General features: G+C 42.7%; 1 pseudogene; it reads left to right on the top strand.

Annotated features, from left to right (window-relative positions):
• The window catches only part of LOC142218199 (inter-alpha-trypsin inhibitor heavy chain H3-like), a 72,905-nt pseudogene that overhangs the window by 28,641 nt on the left and 23,242 nt on the right, over window positions 1-21,022 (top strand).

Here is a 21,022-nt window from a genome sequence, read left to right as displayed (position 1 = left end):
CATGAAATGTTGGGGTCACCATAATCACATATCCACAATACCACGCTACGCCGTTTCCACGTCCATACATTGTGCTAGTGTAAAAATCTGCAAGAAAGAAAACAACAAAACCCATATCAAAAACCAATGCAAAAAACGCATTATCTAAGAAAAAATGTGCCAAGTTTCTTAATTCCTGAAGCAGATTTTTTCAGTGTGAGCATACCCTAAATGGGAGACTAAGAAAAAAAAAATCAATAATATTTGTGTATTCAAAGTAATTCAATGAAAAAGTTCAATTGCAAACACTAATTTTTTATATTTTATTGTGTAAGCAACAACATTGAAATTACATTACCTGCTCTTTTCATAGTTGAACCGGACAAAAATTGTATCTGAAGTGCAGGCAGCGTGTTATGGAGTAGGAACTAATATATAGTGTAGACTAATATGTAGTTTTATGGGAAAAGATTTATTACAGTCTGTTCTTTACTTCATTCTGGGGTTAGAAGTCCAGTGGACAGAGAACTGACAACTGTCTCTGCATAGACACTGATAGAGGGGAGGGACGGCAGGCATTATGTAAGACCTCCTACTGGACTCCTAAGCCTAGAAGAATGGAGAAATGGCAAGCAATGCTAAATGGTTTCCCATAAAACGATATATCATTCGGCTCAGCATTCCCCGCCCTATAACATGCTGCCTACACATAGGACATGATATTTAGCATGACAGGTTCCCTTTGTTGTATTTTTAAATATAGAGATTTGGTGTATGGTAAGTAACCATGAGCATGCACTGTAGGTCTATTCAATTATTTTATTTAATCTAAGGCTTTATGCAGAGCCCTCCGAAAAAGCAAACCTAACAGCACAAGCGCTCGAGCTCTCCCTTAAGTTTAAGTTTGTCACTCCTTTAACATCGATGGTAGTCACAAAACCAGAAGAAAAGGACAAAGAAGAAAAAACATAAATTTGTGGAAGGTAAGAACATTTCTTAAAACTGACAGCAGTGAAATAACCAGAATACTAACTAGACATACCTTAATTTCAGGGCAATTGCTTGATGTAGACTTTGGATAGGTCCTCAGTTGAAGATAGACAGGGGATCAGCTGTTAGAAGAGATCATAGAGAATAGTTGAAAACCAAGCACAGCACTTTGTACCATTTGCATTCGATGATCGTTCTGGGATTCCTTACTCCATGTGGAGAGAAAAGTGCTGCAAGCAGGACTTTTATCTCCGCAGTTTTTGGGCGGAGACCCAGCAGACCCCATTGTAATCTACGGGGTCCAAAGGTTTTGCAGGAAACCACTCTTGAATTGGATTGGGTTTCTTTTTTTCTGGTCCCCAAACAGACCCGAAGGACGGAAACCCCAACGCAAATGTGAACCTAGCGTCAGCCTTATTAACTGAATGGAGCTAAGCTGTAAACAGGCTACATAATCTATGGGCACAATGTCACATGACCTGGGAAATGAAAGCAGTGCTCAGGGGAGTGCCCCTATTGTTTCATCAAGATCCATGGGCCACGGATTCCTGCTGATCTTTCATTTAAAAACCCCTTTAGCTCGGGGCCCCGGAAAAATTTGGAAAAATCGCAGCATTTTACAGTGCTTGCAAAGTGGATGGGATTTATGTGAGTCCCATGCCCACTTTGTGGAAAAAAATCGCAGAGCGGATTTCCAAAACCGTTGCAGTTTTGAAAATCGCAGCATCTCAATTATATATACGTAAACGCAGACGGCTTTCCTATAGATATAATTGTAACAAAGTCCATGGAGGAAAACTCAGTGAACTTTCTGTTCAAACCGCTGCGGGAAGAACTGCAATGCGTTTACACCGCGGTTGTTCCAGCAGCGCTTTAGCACTTAAGCTAAGGCCCCACGTTGTGGAAATGCAGCTTGTTTTGTTGTAGATTTTGTTACGGTTTTTGAGCCAAAGCCATGAATGGCTACAAGCGGAATGGGAGATTATATATATATATATATATATATATATATATATATATATATATATATATATATATATATATATAAAGTTCTTATACTTCTACTTTCTGCCCAATTCACTTAAAAAAGCTTTAAGTTACGCTTCTGAATATAAGTATAACAATGTGCATGTAAAGCTTCTCAAATTTTTGTTAGGTCATATCTCTAAGCGAACTGTAAAATTTAGTATAAATGCAGAATGATAGCTGACCTACGCCAAACCTGCCAAATTGTGATGTCGGGGAGATGCTGGATATTTCTATCAAGTTTTTATTATGTAACCTAACTTTTTACATTTGGTTATTTTCAGGCAACGACCAGTCCTATAATAGTCCATCTTCTGTAGGAATGCAGTGTAAGTTTTGGTTTAATCTGATTTAACGGAATATTTATTATATTTATTAAACAGACAATGCACAATGTGAGCTTAAGGAGCAGGTCATGGATTATACAATAATATAATATAATATAATATAATATTGTACTTAGGGATGGGTGAACCTCTGAAGCTTTTTTATTTTTCATCAGTTTGGGTGTTTCAGTTCAAAGATTAGTTTCAGGAAGGTCTAGATACAAAAAAATAAAAAAGAAACTATTTTTTTATATTGGTATTCTAGTAATATCAAGTTGGTGATAACTAGAGATGAGCGAACAGTGTTCTATCGAACTCATGTTCGATCGGATATTAGGCTGTTCGGCATGTTCGAATCGAATCGAACACCGCGTGGTAAAGTGCGCCATTACTCGATTCCCCTCCCACCTTCCCTGGCGCCTTTTTTGCTCCAATAACAGCGCAGGGTAGGTGGGACAGGAACTACGACACCGGTGACGTTGAAAGAAGTAGGCAAAACCCATTGGCTGCCGAAAACATGTGACCTCTAATTTAAAAGAACAGCGACGCCCAGCTTCGCGTCATTCTGAGCTTGCAATTCACCGGGGACGGAGGTTTCCGTCCAGTTAGCTAGGGCTTAGATTCTGGGTAGGCAGGGACAGGCTAGGATAGGAAGGAGAAGACAACCAACAGCTCTTATAAGAGCTAAATTCCAGGGAGAAGCTTGTCAGTGTAACGTGGCACTGACGGGCTCAATCGCCGCAACCCAGCTTTCCCAGGATCCTGAATGGAATACACTGTCAGTGTATTCCCGTATACCCGATATATACCCCCGATACCCGTTCCAACGGTGTGCCCCCCCACCTTCACCCCAGAAATACCCTGCAAGTCCCCTAGCAATAGAATTGGGGCTATATACACCCACTATTTTTGCTACTGCCATATAGTGCCATTGTCTGACTGGGAATTCAAAGAATATATTGGGGTTACGTGCACCCACAATTTTTGCTACTGGTATATAGTGCCATTGTCTGACTGGGAATTCAAAGAATATATTGGGGTTATAAATACCCTCATTTCTTGCTACTGGTATATAGTGCCATTGTCTGACTGGGAATTCAAAGAATATATTGGGGTTATAAATACCCTCATTTCTTGCTACTGCCATATAGTGCCAGTTTCTGACTGGTAATTCAAAGAATATATTGGGGTTATAAATACCCTCATTTCTTGCTACTGGTATATAGTGCCATTGTCTGACTGGGAATTCAAAGAATATATTGGGGTTACAAATACCCTCATTTCTTGCTACTGCCATATAGTGCCAGTTTCTGACTGGTAATTCAAAGAATATATTGGGGTTACGTGCACCCACAATTTTTGCTACTGGTATATAGTGCCATTGTCTGACTGGGAATTCAAAGAATATATTGGGGTTACAAATACCCTCATTTCTTGCTACTGGTATATAGTGCCATTGTCTGACTGGGAATTCAAAGAATATATTGGGGTTATAAATACCCTCATTTCTTGCTACTGCCATATAGTGCCAGTTTCTGACTGGGAATTCAAAGAATATATTGGGGTTATAAATACCCTCATTTCTTGCTACTGGTATATAGTGCCATTGTCTGACTGGGAATTCAAAGAATATATTGGGGTTACAAATACCCTCATTTCTTGCTACTGGTATATAGTGCCATTGTCTGACTGGGAATTCAAAGAATATATTGGGGTTACAAATACCCTCATTTCTTGCTACTGATATATAGTGCCATTGTCTGACTGGGAATTCAAAGAATATATTGGGGTTATAAATACCCTCATTTCTTGCTACTGCCATATAGTGCCAGTTTCTGACTGGGAATTCAAAGAATATATTGGGGTTATAAATACCCTCATTTCTTGCTACTGGTATATAGTGCCATTGTCTGACTGGGAATTCAAAGAATATATTGGGGTTACAAATACCCTCATTTCTTGCTACTGGTATATAGTGCCATTGTCTGACTGGGAATTCAAAGAATATATTGGGGTTACAAATACCCTCATTTCTTGCTACTGCCATATAGTGCCAGTTTCTGACTGGTAATTCAAAGAATATATTGGGGTTACGTGCACCCACAATTTTTGCTACTGGTATATAGTGCCATTGTCTGACTGGGAATTCAAAGAATATATTGGGGTTACAAATACCCTCATTTCTTGCTACTGGTATATAGTGCCATTGTCTGACTGGGAATTCAAAGAATATATTGGGGTTACAAATACCCTCATTTCTTGCTACTGGTATATAGTGCCATTGTCTGACTGGGAATTCAAAGAATATATTGGGGTTACAAATACCCTCATTTCTTGCTACTGCCATATAGTGCCAGTTTCTGACTGGTAATTCAAAGAATATATTGGGGTTATAAATACCCTCATTTCTTGCTACTGCCATATAGTGCCATTGTCTGACTGGGAATTCAAAGAATATATTGGGGTTACGTGCACCCACAATTTTTGCTACTGGTATATAGTGCCATTGTCTGACTGGGAATTCAAAGAATATATTGGGGTTATAAATACCCTCATTTCTTGCTACTGCCATATAGTGCCAGTTTCTGACTGGGAATTCAAAGAATATATTGGGGTTATAAATACCCTCATTTCTTGCTACTGGTATATAGTGCCATTGTCTGACTGGGAATTCAAAGAATATATTGGGGTTACAAATACCCTCATTTCTTGCTACTGGTATATAGTGCCATTGTCTGACTGGGAATTCAAAGAATATATTGGGGTTACAAATACCCTCATTTCTTGCTACTGCCATATAGTGCCAGTTTCTGACTGGTAATTCAAAGAATATATTGGGGTTACGTGCACCCACAATTTTTGCTACTGGTATATAGTGCCATTGTCTGACTGGGAATTCAAAGAATATATTGGGGTTATAAATACCCTCATTTCTTGCTACTGGTATATAGTGCCATTGTCTGACTGGGAATTCAAAGAATATATTGGGGTTATAAATACCCTCATTTCTTGCTACTGCCATATAGTGCCAGTTTCTGACTGGTAATTCAAAGAATATATTGGGGTTATAAATACCCTCATTTCTTGCTACTGGTATATAGTGCCATTGTCTGACTGGGAATTCAAAGAATATATTGGGGTTACAAATACCCTCATTTCTTGCTACTGCCATATAGTGCCAGTTTCTGACTGGTAATTCAAAGAATATATTGGGGTTACGTGCACCCACAATTTTTGCTACTGGTATATAGTGCCATTGTCTGACTGGGAATTCAAAGAATATATTGGGGTTACAAATACCCTCATTTCTTGCTACTGGTATATAGTGCCATTGTCTGACTGGGAATTCAAAGAATATATTGGGGTTACAAATACCCTCATTTCTTGCTACTGGTATATAGTGCCATTGTCTGACTGGGAATTCAAAGAATATATTGGGGTTACAAATACCCTCATTTCTTGCTACTGCCATATAGTGCCAGTTTCTGACTGGTAATTCAAAGAATATATTGGGGTTATAAATACCCTCATTTCTTGCTACTGCCATATAGTGCCATTGTCTGACTGGGAATTCAAAGAATATATTGGGGTTACGTGCACCCACAATTTTTGCTACTGGTATATAGTGCCATTGTCTGACTGGGAATTCAAAGAATATATTGGGGTTATAAATACCCTCATTTCTTGCTACTGCCATATAGTGCCAGTTTCTGACTGGGAATTCAAAGAATATATTGGGGTTATAAATACCCTCATTTCTTGCTACTGGTATATAGTGCCATTGTCTGACTGGGAATTCAAAGAATATATTGGGGTTACAAATACCCTCATTTCTTGCTACTGGTATATAGTGCCATTGTCTGACTGGGAATTCAAAGAATATATTGGGGTTACAAATACCCTCATTTCTTGCTACTGCCATATAGTGCCAGTTTCTGACTGGTAATTCAAAGAATATATTGGGGTTACGTGCACCCACAATTTTTGCTACTGATATATAGTGCCATTGTCTGACTGGGAATTCAAAGAATATATTGGGGTTACAAATACCCTCATTTCTTGCTACTGGTATATAGTGCCATTGTCTGACTGGGAATTCAAAGAATATATTGGGGTTACAAATACCCTCATTTCTTGCTACTGGTATATAGTGCCATTGTCTGACTGGGAATTCAAAGAATATATTGGGGTTACAAATACCCTCATTTCTTGCTACTGCCATATAGTGCCAGTTTCTGACTGGTAATTCAAAGAATATATTGGGGTTACGTGCACCCACAATTTTTGCTACTGGTATATAGTGCCATTGTCTGACTGGGAATTCAAAGAATATATTGGGGTTACAAATACCCTCATTTCTTGCTACTGGTATATAGTGCCATTGTCTGACTGGGAATTCAAAGAATATATTGGGGTTATAAATACCCTCATTTCTTGCTACTGCCATATAGTGCCAGTTTCTGACTGGTAATTCAAAGAATATATTGGGGTTACGTGCACCCACAATTTTTGCTACTGGTATATAGTGCCATTGTCTGACTGGGAATTCAAAGAATATATTGGGGTTACAAATACCCTCATTTCTTGCTACTGGTATATAGTGCCATTGTCTGACTGGGAATTCAAAGAATATATTGGGGTTACAAATACCCTCATTTCTTGCTACTGATATATAGTGCCATTGTCTGACTGGGAATTCAAAGAATATATTGGGGTTATAAATACCCTCATTTCTTGCTACTGCCATATAGTGCCAGTTTCTGACTGGGAATTCAAAGAATATATTGGGGTTATAAATACCCTCATTTCTTGCTACTGGTATATAGTGCCATTGTCTGACTGGGAATTCAAAGAATATATTGGGGTTACAAATACCCTCATTTCTTGCTACTGGTATATAGTGCCATTGTCTGACTGGGAATTCAAAGAATATATTGGGGTTACAAATACCCTCATTTCTTGCTACTGCCATATAGTGCCAGTTTCTGACTGGTAATTCAAAGAATATATTGGGATTACGTGCACCCACAATTTTTGCTACTGGTATATAGTGCCATTGTCTGACTGGGAATTCAAAGAATATATTGGGGTTACAAATACCCTCATTTCTTGCTACTGGTATATAGTGCCATTGTCTGACTGGGAATTCAAAGAATATATTGGGGTTACAAATACCCTCATTTCTCGCTACTGGTATATAGTGCCATTGTCTGACTGGGAATTCAAAGAATATATTGGGGTTACGTGCACCCACAATTTTTGCTACTGGTATATAGTGCCATTGTCTGACTGGGAATTCAAAGAATATATTGGGGTTATAAATACCCTCATTTCTTGCTACTGGTATATAGTGCCATTGTCTGACTGGGAATTCAAAGAATATATTGGGGTTATAAATACCCTCATTTCTTGCTACTGCCATATAGTGCCAGTTTCTGACTGGTAATTCAAAGAATATATTGGGGTTATAAATACCCTCATTTCTTGCTACTGGTATATAGTGCCATTGTCTGACTGGGAATTCAAAGAATATATTGGGGTTACAAATACCCTCATTTCTTGCTACTGCCATATAGTGCCAGTTTCTGACTGGTAATTCAAAGAATATATTGGGGTTACGTGCACCCACAATTTTTGCTACTGGTATATAGTGCCATTGTCTGACTGGGAATTCAAAGAATATATTGGGGTTACAAATACCCTCATTTCTTGCTACTGGTATATAGTGCCATTGTCTGACTGGGAATTCAAAGAATATATTGGGGTTACAAATACCCTCATTTCTTGCTACTGGTATATAGTGCCATTGTCTGACTGGGAATTCAAAGAATATATTGGGGTTACAAATACCCTCATTTCTTGCTACTGCCATATAGTGCCAGTTTCTGACTGGTAATTCAAAGAATATATTGGGGTTATAAATACCCTCATTTCTTGCTACTGCCATATAGTGCCATTGTCTGACTGGGAATTCAAAGAATATATTGGGGTTACGTGCACCCACAATTTTTGCTACTGGTATATAGTGCCATTGTCTGACTGGGAATTCAAAGAATATATTGGGGTTATAAATACCCTCATTTCTTGCTACTGGTATATAGTGCCATTGTCTGACTGGGAATTCAAAGAATATATTGGGGTTATAAATACCCTCATTTCTTGCTACTGCCATATAGTGCCAGTTTCTGACTGGTAATTCAAAGAATATATTGGGGTTATAAATACCCTCATTTCTTGCTACTGGTATATAGTGCCATTGTCTGACTGGGAATTCAAAGAATATATTGGGGTTACAAATACCCTCATTTCTTGCTACTGCCATATAGTGCCAGTTTCTGACTGGTAATTCAAAGAATATATTGGGGTTACGTGCACCCACAATTTTTGCTACTGGTATATAGTGCCATTGTCTGACTGGGAATTCAAAGAATATATTGGGGTTACAAATACCCTCATTTCTTGCTACTGGTATATAGTGCCATTGTCTGACTGGGAATTCAAAGAATATATTGGGGTTACAAATACCCTCATTTCTTGCTACTGGTATATAGTGCCATTGTCTGACTGGGAATTCAAAGAATATATTGGGGTTATAAATACCCTCATTTCTTGCTACTGCCATATAGTGCCAGTTTCTGACTGGTAATTCAAAGAATATATTGGGGTTATAAATACCCTCATTTCTTGCTACTGGTATATAGTGCCATTGTCTGACTGGGAATTCAAAGAATATATTGGGGTTACAAATACCCTCATTTCTTGCTACTGCCATATAGTGCCAGTTTCTGACTGGTAATTCAAAGAATATATTGGGGTTACGTGCACCCACAATTTTTGCTACTGGTATATAGTGCCATTGTCTGACTGGGAATTCAAAGAATATATTGGGGTTACAAATACCCTCATTTCTTGCTACTGGTATATAGTGCCATTGTCTGACTGGGAATTCAAAGAATATATTGGGGTTACAAATACCCTCATTTCTTGCTACTGGTATATAGTGCCATTGTCTGACTGGGAATTCAAAGAATATATTGGGGTTACAAATACCCTCATTTCTTGCTACTGCCATATAGTGCCAGTTTCTGACTGGTAATTCAAAGAATATATTGGGGTTATAAATACCCTCATTTCTTGCTACTGCCATATAGTGCCATTGTCTGACTGGGAATTCAAAGAATATATTGGGGTTACGTGCACCCACAATTTTTGCTACTGGTATATAGTGCCATTGTCTGACTGGGAATTCAAAGAATATATTGGGGTTATAAATACCCTCATTTCTTGCTACTGGTATATAGTGCCATTGTCTGACTGGGAATTCAAAGAATATATTGGGGTTATAAATACCCTCATTTCTTGCTACTGCCATATAGTGCCAGTTTCTGACTGGTAATTCAAAGAATATATTGGGGTTATAAATACCCTCATTTCTTGCTACTGGTATATAGTGCCATTGTCTGACTGGGAATTCAAAGAATATATTGGGGTTACAAATACCCTCATTTCTTGCTACTGCCATATAGTGCCAGTTTCTGACTGGTAATTCAAAGAATATATTGGGGTTACGTGCACCCACAATTTTTGCTACTGGTATATAGTGCCATTGTCTGACTGGGAATTCAAAGAATATATTGGGGTTACAAATACCCTCATTTCTTGCTACTGGTATATAGTGCCATTGTCTGACTGGGAATTCAAAGAATATATTGGGGTTACAAATACCCTCATTTCTTGCTACTGGTATATAGTGCCATTGTCTGACTGGGAATTCAAAGAATATATTGGGGTTACAAATACCCTCATTTCTTGCTACTGCCATATAGTGCCAGTTTCTGACTGGTAATTCAAAGAATATATTGGGGTTACGTGCACCCACAATTTTTGCTACTGGTATATAGTGCCATTGTCTGACTGGGAATTCAAAGAATATATTGGGGTTACAAATACCCTCATTTCTTGCTACTGGTATATAGTGCCATTGTCTGACTGGGAATTCAAAGAATATATTGGGGTTACAAATACCCTCATTTCTTGCTACTGGTATATAGTGCCATTGTCTGACTGGGAATTCAAAGAATATATTGGGGTTACAAATACCCTCATTTCTTGCTACTGGTATATAGTGCCATTGTCTGACTGGGAATTCAAAGAATATATTGGGGTTATAAATACCCTCATTTCTTGCTACTGCCATATAGTGCCAGTTTCTGACTGGGAATTCAAAGAATATATTGGGGTTATAAATACCCTCATTTCTTGCTACTGGTATATAGTGCCATTGTCTGACTGGGAATTCAAAGAATATATTGGGGTTACAAATACCCTCATTTCTTGCTACTGGTATATAGTGCCATTGTCTGACTGGGAATTCAAAGAATATATTGGGGTTACAAATACCCTCATTTCTTGCTACTGCCATATAGTGCCAGTTTCTGACTGGTAATTCAAAGAATATATTGGGGTTACGTGCACCCACAATTTTTGCTACTGGTATATAGTGCCATTGTCTGACTGGGAATTCAAAGAATATATTGGGGTTACAAATACCCTCATTTCTTGCTACTGGTATATAGTGCCATTGTCTGACTGGGAATTCAAAGAATATATTGGGGTTACAAATACCCTCATTTCTTGCTACTGGTATATAGTGCCATTGTCTGACTGGGAATTCAAAGAATATATTGGGGTTACAAATACCCTCATTTCTTGCTACTGCCATATAGTGCCAGTTTCTGACTGGTAATTCAAAGAATATATTGGGGTTACGTGCACCCACAATTTTTGCTACTGGTATATAGTGCCATTGTCTGACTGGGAATTCAAAGAATATATTGGGGTTACAAATACCCTCATTTCTTGCTACTGGTATATAGTGCCATTGTCTGACTGGGAATTCAAAGAATATATTGGGGTTATAAATACCCTCATTTCTTGCTACTGCCATATAGTGCCAGTTTCTGACTGGTAATTCAAAGAATATATTGGGGTTACGTGCACCCACAATTTTTGCTACTGGTATATAGTGCCATTGTCTGACTGGGAATTCAAAGAATATATTGGGGTTACAAATACCCTCATTTCTTGCTACTGGTATATAGTGCCATTGTCTGACTGGGAATTCAAAGAATATATTGGGGTTACAAATACCCTAATTTCTTGCTACTGGTATATAGTGCCATTGTCTGACTGGGAATTCAAAGAATATATTGGGGTTACCAATACCCTCATTTCTTGCTACTGCCATATAGTGCCAGTTTCTGACTGGTAATTCAAAGAATATATTGGGGTTACGTGCACCCACAATTTTTGCTACTGGTATATAGTGCCATTGTCTGACTGGGAATTCAAAGAATATATTGGGGTTACAAATACCCTCATTTCTTGCTACTGGTATATAGTGCCATTGTCTGACTGGGAATTCAAAGAATATATTGGGGTTACAAATACCCTCATTTCTTGCTACTGGTATATAGTGCCATTGTCTGACTGGGAATTCAAAGAATATATTGGGGTTACAAATACCCTCATTTCTTGCTACTGGTATATAGTGCCATTGTCTGACTGGGAATTCAAAGAATATATTGGGGTTATAAATACCCTCATTTCTTGCTACTGCCATATAGTGCCAGTTTCTGACTGGGAATTCAAAGAATATATTGGGGTTATAAATACCCTCATTTCTTGCTACTGGTATATAGTGCCATTGTCTGACTGGGAATTCAAAGAATATATTGGGGTTACAAATACCCTCATTTCTTGCTACTGGTATATAGTGCCATTGTCTGACTGGGAATTCAAAGAATATATTGGGGTTACAAATACCCTCATTTCTTGCTACTGCCATATAGTGCCAGTTTCTGACTGGTAATTCAAAGAATATATTGGGGTTACGTGCACCCACAATTTTTGCTACTGGTATATAGTGCCATTGTCTGACTGGGAATTCAAAGAATATATTGGGGTTACAAATACCCTCATTTCTTGCTACTGGTATATAGTGCCATTGTCTGACTGGGAATTCAAAGAATATATTGGGGTTACAAATACCCTCATTTCTTGCTACTGGTATATAGTGCCATTGTCTGACTGGGAATTCAAAGAATATATTGGGGTTACGTGCACCCACAATTTTTGCTACTGGTATATAGTGCCATTGTCTGACTGGGAATTCAAAGAATATATTGGGGTTATAAATACCCTCATTTCTTGCTACTGGTATATAGTGCCATTGTCTGACTGGGAATTCAAAGAATATATTGGGGTTATAAATACCCTCATTTCTTGCTACTGCCATATAGTGCCAGTTTCTGACTGGTAATTCAAAGAATATATTGGGGTTATAAATACCCTCATTTCTTGCTACTGGTATATAGTGCCATTGTCTGACTGGGAATTCAAAGAATATATTGGGGTTACAAATACCCTCATTTCTTGCTACTGCCATATAGTGCCAGTTTCTGACTGGTAATTCAAAGAATATATTGGGGTTACGTGCACCCACAATTTTTGCTACTGGTATATAGTGCCATTGTCTGACTGGGAATTCAAAGAATATATTGGGGTTACAAATACCCTCATTTCTTGCTACTGGTATATAGTGCCATTGTCTGACTGGGAATTCAAAGAATATATTGGGGTTACAAATACCCTCATTTCTTGCTACTGGTATATAGTGCCATTGTCTGACTGGGAATTCAAAGAATATATTGGGGTTACAAATACCCTCATTTCTTGCTACTGCCATATAGTGCCAGTTTCTGACTGGTAATTCAAAGAATATATTGGGGTTACGTGCACCCACAATTTTTGCTACTGGTATATAGTGCCATTGTCTGACTGGGAATTCAAAGAATATATTGGGGTTACAAATACCCTCATTTCTTGCTACTGGTATATAGTGCCATTGTCTGACTGGGAATTCAAAGAATATATTGGGGTTACAAATACCCTCATTTCTTGCTACTGGTATATAGTGCCATTGTCTGACTGGGAATTCAAAGAATATATTGGGGTTACAAATACCCTCATTTCTTGCTACTGGTATATAGTGCCATTGTCTGACTGGGAATTCAAAGAATATATTGGGGTTATAAATACCCTCATTTCTTGCTACTGCCATATAGTGCCAGTTTCTGACTGGGAATTCAAAGAATATATTGGGGTTATAAATACCCTCATTTCTTGCTACTGGTATATAGTGCCATTGTCTGACTGGGAATTCAAAGAATATATTGGCGTTACAAATACCCTCATTTCTTGCTACTGGTATATAGTGCCATTGTCTGACTGGGAATTCAAAGAATATATTGGGGTTACAAATACCCTCATTTCTTGCTACTGCCATATAGTGCCAGTTTCTGACTGGTAATTCAAAGAATATATTGGGGTTACGTGCACCCACAATTTTTGCTACTGGTATATAGTGCCATTGTCTGACTGGGAATTCAAAGAATATATTGGGGTTACAAATACCCTCATTTCTTGCTACTGGTATATAGTGCCATTGTCTGACTGGGAATTCAAAGAATATATTGGGGTTACAAATACCCTCATTTCTTGCTACTGGTATATAGTGCCATTGTCTGACTGGGAATTCAAAGAATATATTGGGGTTACAAATACCCTCATTTCTTGCTACTGCCATATAGTGCCAGTTTCTGACTGGTAATTCAAAGAATATATTGGGGTTACGTGCACCCACAATTTTTGCTACTGGTATATAGTGCCATTGTCTGACTGGGAATTCAAAGAATATATTGGGGTTACAAATACCCTCATTTCTTGCTACTGGTATATAGTGCCATTGTCTGACTGGGAATTCAAAGAATATATTGGGGTTATAAATACCCTCATTTCTTGCTACTGCCATATAGTGCCAGTTTCTGACTGGTAATTCAAAGAATATATTGGGGTTACGTGCACCCACAATTTTTGCTACTGGTATATAGTGCCATTGTCTGACTGGGAATTCAAAGAATATATTGGGGTTACAAATACCCTCATTTCTTGCTACTGGTATATAGTGCCATTGTCTGACTGGGAATTCAAAGAATATATTGGGGTTACAAATACCCTAATTTCTTGCTACTGGTATATAGTGCCATTGTCTGACTGGGAATTCAAAGAATATATTGGGGTTACCAATACCCTCATTTCTTGCTACTGCCATATAGTGCCAGTTTCTGACTGGTAATTCAAAGAATATATTGGGGTTACGTGCACCCACAATTTTTGCTACTGGTATATAGTGCCATTGTCTGACTGGGAATTCAAAGAATATATTGGGGTTACAAATACCCTCATTTCTTGCTACTGGTATATAGTGCCATTGTCTGACTGGGAATTCAAAGAATATATTGGGGTTACAAATACCCTCATTTCTTGCTACTGGTATATAGTGCCATTGTCTGACTGGGAATTCAAAGAATATATTGGGGTTACAAATACCCTCATTTCTTGCTACTGGTATATAGTGCCATTGTCTGACTGGGAATTCAAAGAATATATTGGGGTTATAAATACCCTCATTTCTTGCTACTGCCATATAGTGCCAGTTTCTGACTGGGAATTCAAAGAATATATTGGGGTTATAAATACCCTCATTTCTTGCTACTGGTATATAGTGCCATTGTCTGACTGGGAATTCAAAGAATATATTGGGGTTACAAATACCCTCATTTCTTGCTACTGGTATATAGTGCCATTGTCTGACTGGGAATTCAAAGAATATATTGGGGTTACAAATACCCTCATTTCTTGCTACTGCCATATAGTGCCAGTTTCTGACTGGTAATTCAAAGAATATATTGGGGTTACGTGCACCCACAATTTTTGCTACTGGTATATAGTGCCATTGTCTGACTGGGAATTCAAAGAATATATTGGGGTTACAAATACCCTCATTTCTTGCTACTGGTATATAGTGCCATTGTCTGACTGGGAATTCAAAGAATATATTGGGGTTACGTGCACCCACAATTTTTGCTACTGGTATATAGTGCCAATTTCTAACTGGGAATTCAAAATGCGCAAGGCTCCCGGAAAGGGACGTGGACGAGGCCGTGGGCGAGGTCGGGGGAATGGTTCTGGGGAGCAAGGTAGCAGTGAAGCCACAGGGCGTCCCGTGCCTACTCCTGTGGGGCAGCAAGCATTGCGCCACTCCACAGTGCCAGGGTTGCTTGCCACATTAACTAAACTGCAGGGTACAAACCTTAGTAGGCCCGAGAACCAGGAACAGGTCTTGCAATGGCTGTCAGAGAATGCTTACAGCACATTGTCCAGCAGCCAGTCAGACTCTGCCTCCTCTCCTCCTATTACCCAACAGTCTTGTCCTCCTTCCTCCCAAAATTCCCAAGCTTCACAGAACAATAACCCCAACTGTCCCTGCTCCCCAGAGCTGTTCTCCGCTCCTTTCATTGTCCCTCAACCTGCCTCTCCACGTCACGATTCCACGAACCTAACAGAGGAGCATCTGTGTCCAGATGCTCAAACACTAGAGTCTCCTCCATCTCCGTTCGATTTGGTGGTGGATGACCAGCAACCCACCCTCATCGATGTCAGGGCATCCAGTTGACCGGCGCATTGTGCGGGAGGAGGAGATGAGACAGGAGTTGGAAGAGGAAGTGGTGGATGATGAGGACACTGACCCGACCTGGACAGGGGGGATGTCAAGCGGGGAAAGTAGTGTGGATGTTGAGGCAGGTGCAGCACCAAAAAGGGTAGCTAGAGGCAGAGGCAGAGGTCAGCAGCTTAGGTGAAGCCAGGCCACACCCGGAATCTCCCAAGATGTTCCAGTTCGTACCCAGCCCCGAAAAACTCCCACCTCGAGGGCACGTTTCTCGAAGGTGTGGAGTTTTTTCAAGGAATGCGCCGAGGACAGATATAGTGTTGTCTGCACAATTTGCCTCTCGAAATTGATTAGGGGCTCTGAGAAGAGCAACCTGTCCACCACTTCAATGCACCGTCATTTGGAATCCAAGCACTGGAATCAGTGGCAGGCAGCAACGGCAGGACAAAGGCCGCCTGCCGTTCACGCCACTGCCACTGCCTCTGCCTCTGCCTCTGCCACTGCCACTGCTGACTGTGCTGGCGATGCACTCCAGAGGACGAGCCAGGACACCACTTCATCTGCCTCCGCCACTTTGTTGACTTCTTCCTCATCCTCCCCTGTTCCTGTCTTATCTCCTTCTCCTGCACCATCAAAGGCACCATCAGGCGCTTCTTTACAACAACCCACCATCTCTCAGACATTGGAGCGGCGGCAGAAATACACTGCTAACCACCCACACGCGCAAGCCTTGAACGCCAACATCGCTAAACTGCTGGCCCAGGAGATGTTGGCGTTCCGGCTTGTTGAAACTCCCGCCTTCCTGGACCTGATGGCAACTGCGGCACCTCGCTATGCCGTCCCTAGCCGTCACTACTCCCGGTGTGCCGTCCCCGCCTTGCACCAGCACGTGTCACTCAACATCAGGCGGGCCCTTAGTTCCGCGCTTTGCACAAAGGTCCACTTGACCACCGACGCGTGGACAAGTGCATGCGGACAGGGACGCTATATTTCACTGACGGCACACTGGGTGAATGTAGTTGAGGCTGGGACTGCTTCCCAAACTGGCCCGGTGTACCTCGTCTCCCCGCCTAACATTCCTGGCAGGGACACGAGAAGAACACCCCCCTCCTCCTCCTCCTCCACCGCCTCCTCCTCCGCCACCGCCTCCTCCTCCGCTGTTAGATTGACCCCAGCTACGAGTTGGAAACGTTGCAGCACTGGCGTTGGTAGACGTCAGCAGGCTGTGCTGAAGCTGATCAGCTTGGGGGACAGACAGCACACTGCCTCCGAGGTGAGGGATGCCCTCCTCGATGAGACGGCAATATGGTTTGAGCCGCTGCACCTGGGCCCAGGCATGGTCGTTTGTGATAACGGCCAGAACCTGGTAGCAGCTCTGGAGCTTGCCGGACTCCAACATGTTCCATGCCTGGCCCACGTCTTCAACCTAGTGGTGCAACGTTTCCTAAAGAGCTACCCCAATGTTCCAGAGCTACTGGTGAAAGTGCGGCGCATGTGCGCCCACTTTCGCAAGTCGACAGTAGCCGCTGCTAGCTTAAAATCTCTCCAGCAATGCCTGCATGTGCCACAACACCGGCTTTTGTGCGACGTCCCCACACGCTGGAACTCAACGTTTCAGATGTTGAATAGAGTGGTTGAGCAGCAGAGACCTTTGATGGAATACCAGCTACAAAACCCTAGGGTGCCACAAAGTCAGCTGCCTCAGTTTCACATCCATGAGTGGCCATGGATGAGAGACCTTTGTGACATCCTACGGGTGTTTGAGGAGTCCACAAGGAGGGTGAGCTCTGAGGATGCGATGGTGAGCCTTACAATCCCGCTCTTGTGTGTTCTGAGAGAATCCCTGATTGACATCAGGGATAACTCAGATCTCACAGAGGAGTCAGGGATAGCATCCGATCCGTCACAGCTGGAGAGTAGGTCCACACATCTGTCTGCTTCATCGCGTTTAATGGAGGAGGAGGAGGAGGAGGAGGAGGAGGAGGAAGAAGAGTTGTCCGATGATGTGATGGTGATACAGGAGGCTTCCGGGCAACTTCGAATCGTCCCATTGTTGCAGCGCGGATGGGTAGACATGGAGGATGAGGAGGAAATGGAGATTGAACTTTCCGGTGGGGCCAGAGGAGTCATGCCAACTAACACTGTGGCAGACATGGCTGAGTTCATGTTGGGGTGCTTTACAACCGACAAGCGTATTGTCAAAATCATGGAGGACAACCAGTACTGGATCTTTGCTATCCTTGACCCCCGGTATAAAAACAACATCTCGTCTTTTATTCCGGTAGAGGGGAGGGCCAATCGCATCAATGCTTGCCACAGGCAATTGGTGCAGAATATGATGGAGATGTTTCCAGCATGTGACGTTGGCGGCAGGGAGGGCAGTTCCTCCAGTAGGCGACCAAGTTCTCACCGGTCCACACAAACGAGGGGCACACTGTCTAAGGTCTGGGACACCTTGATGGCACCCCCTCGCCAAAGTGCCGCCACGGAGGGTCCTAGTGTCACCAGGCGTGAGAAGTATAGGCGCATGTTGCGGGAATACCTTTCCGACCACAGCCCTGTCCTCTCCGACCCCTCTGCGCCCTACACGTATTGGGTGTCGAAGTTGGACCTGTGGCTTGAACTTGCCCTATATGCCTTGGAGGTGCTGTCCTGTCCTGCCGCCAGCGTCCTATCTGAGAGGGTGTTCAGTGCAGCCGGTGGCATCATCACTGACAAGCGCACCCGTCTGTCAGCTGAGAGTGCCGACCGGCTCACTTTGATAAAAATGAACCGCCACTGGATAGAGCCTTCATTTTTGTGCCCACCTGTGTAAAGCACCCCAACATGAAACTCCATGTCTGTACTCAACCTCTCCAATTCCTCCGCATCCTCATACTCATCCACCATAAGCGTTGCACAATTCTGCTAATACTAGGCTCCCTCCACCCTGATTTCCCCCAACTCTGCTGGTTAGAGGCTCCCTCCACCCTGATTTCCACCAACTCTGCTGGTTAGAGGCTCCCTCCACCCTGCTTTCCCACAACTCTGCTGGTTAGAGGCTCCCTCCACCCTGCTTTCCCACAACTCTGCTGGTTAGAGGCTCCCTCCACCCTGCTTTCCCACAACTCTGCTGGTTAGAGGCTCCCTCCACCCTGCTTTCCCACAACTCTGCTGGTTAGAGGCTCCCTCCACCCTGCTTTCCCACAACTCTGCTGGTTAGAGGCTCCCTCCACCCTGCTTTCCCACAACTCTGCTGGTTAGAGGCTCCCTCCACCCTGATTTCCACCAACTCTGCTGGTTAGAGGCTCCCTCCACCCTGATTTCCCCCAACTCTGCTGGTTAGAGGCTCCCTCCACCCTGCTTTCCCACAACTCTGCTGGTTAGAGGCTCCCTCCACCATGAATTTGCCCAAACTGGGCTGGTTAGAGGCTCCCTCCACCCTGATTTCCACCAACTCTTCTGGTTAGAGGCTCCCTCCACCCTGATTTCCCCCAACTCTGCTGGTTAGAGGCTCCCTCCACCCTGCTTTCCCACAACTCTGCTGGTTAGAGGCTCCCTCCACCCTGATTTCCCCCAACTCTGCTGGTTAGAGGCTCCCTCCACCCTGCTTTCCCACAACTCTGCTGGTTAGAGGCTCCCTCCACCATGAATTTGCCCAAACTGGGCTGGTTAGAGGCTCCCTCCACCCTGATTTCCACCAACTCTGCTGGTTAGAGGCTCCCTCCACCCTGATTTCCACCAACTCTGCTGGTTAGAGGCTCCCTCCACCCTGCTTTCCCACAACTCTGCTGGTTAGAGGCTCCCTCCACCCTGCTTTCCCACAACTCTGCTGGTTACAGGCTCCCTCCACCCTGCTTTCCCACAACTCTGCTGGTTAGAGGCTCCCTCCACCCTGATTTCCACCAACTCTGCTGGTTAGAGGCTCCCTCCACCCTGATTTCCCCCAACTCTGCTGGTTAGAGGCTCCCTCCACCCTGCTTTCCCACAACTCTGCTGGTTAGAGGCTCCCTCCACCATGAATTTGCCCAAACTGGGCTGGTTAGAGGCTCCCTCCACCCTGATTTCCACCAACTCTTCTGGTTAGAGGCTCCCTCCACCCTGATTTCCCCCAACTCTGCTGGTTAGAGGCTCCCTCCACCCTGCTTTCCCACAACTCTGCTGGTTAGAGGCTCCCTCCACCCTGATTTCCACCAACTCTGCTGGTTAGAGGCTCCCTCCACCCTGATTTCCCCCAACTCTGCTGGTTAGAGGCTCCCTCCACCCTGCTTTCCCACAACTCTGCTGGTTAGAGGCTCCCTCCACCATGAATTTGCCCAAACTGGGCTGGTTAGAGGCTCCCTCCACCCTGATTTCCATCAACTCTGCTGGTTAGAGGCTCCCTCCACCCTGATTTCCACCAACTCTGCTGGTTAGAGGCTCCCTCCACCCTGATTTCCCCCAACTCTCCTCGTTAGAGGCTCCCTCCACCCTGCTTTCCCACAACTCTGCTGGTTAGAGGCTCCCTCCACCATGAATTGGTCCAAACTGGGGGTTTTAGAGGCTCCCTCCACCATGAATTTGCCCAAACTGGGCTGTTTAGAGGCTCCCTCCACCATGAATTGGTCCAAATTGGGTTTTTTAGAGGCTCCCTCCACCATGAATTGGTCCAAACTGGGGTTTTTAGAGGCTCCCTCCACCATGAATTGGTCCAAACTGGGGTTTTTAGAGGCTCCCTCCACCATGAATTGGTCCAAACTGGGGTTTTTAGAGGCTCCCTCCACCATGAATTGGTCCAAACTGGGGTTTTTAGAGGCTCCCTCCACCATGAATTGGTCCAAACTGGGGTTTTTAGAGGCTCCCTCCACCATGAATTTGCCCAAACTGGGCTGTTTAGAGGCTCCCTCCATCATGAATTGGTCCAAACTGGGTTTTTTAGAGGCTTCCTCCACCATGAATTTCCCAAAACTTGGCTGTTTAGAGGCTCCCTCCACCATTAATTGGTCCAAACTGGGCTGGTTAGAGGCTCCCTCCACCATGAATTGGTCCAAACTGGGGTTTTTAGAGGCTCCCTCCACCATGAATTGGTCCAAACTGGGGTTTTTAGAGGCTTCCTCCACCATGAATTGGTCCAAACTGGGGTTTTTAGAGGCTCCCTCCACCATGAATTGGT

This window comes from Leptodactylus fuscus, chromosome 9 (genome assembly GCF_031893055.1).
Source record: "Leptodactylus fuscus isolate aLepFus1 chromosome 9, aLepFus1.hap2, whole genome shotgun sequence".
Lineage (NCBI taxonomy): Eukaryota > Metazoa > Chordata > Amphibia > Anura > Leptodactylidae > Leptodactylus > Leptodactylus fuscus.
Note: the sequence above shows the minus strand (reverse complement) of the source record. Positions and strands in the feature narration are given on the sequence as shown.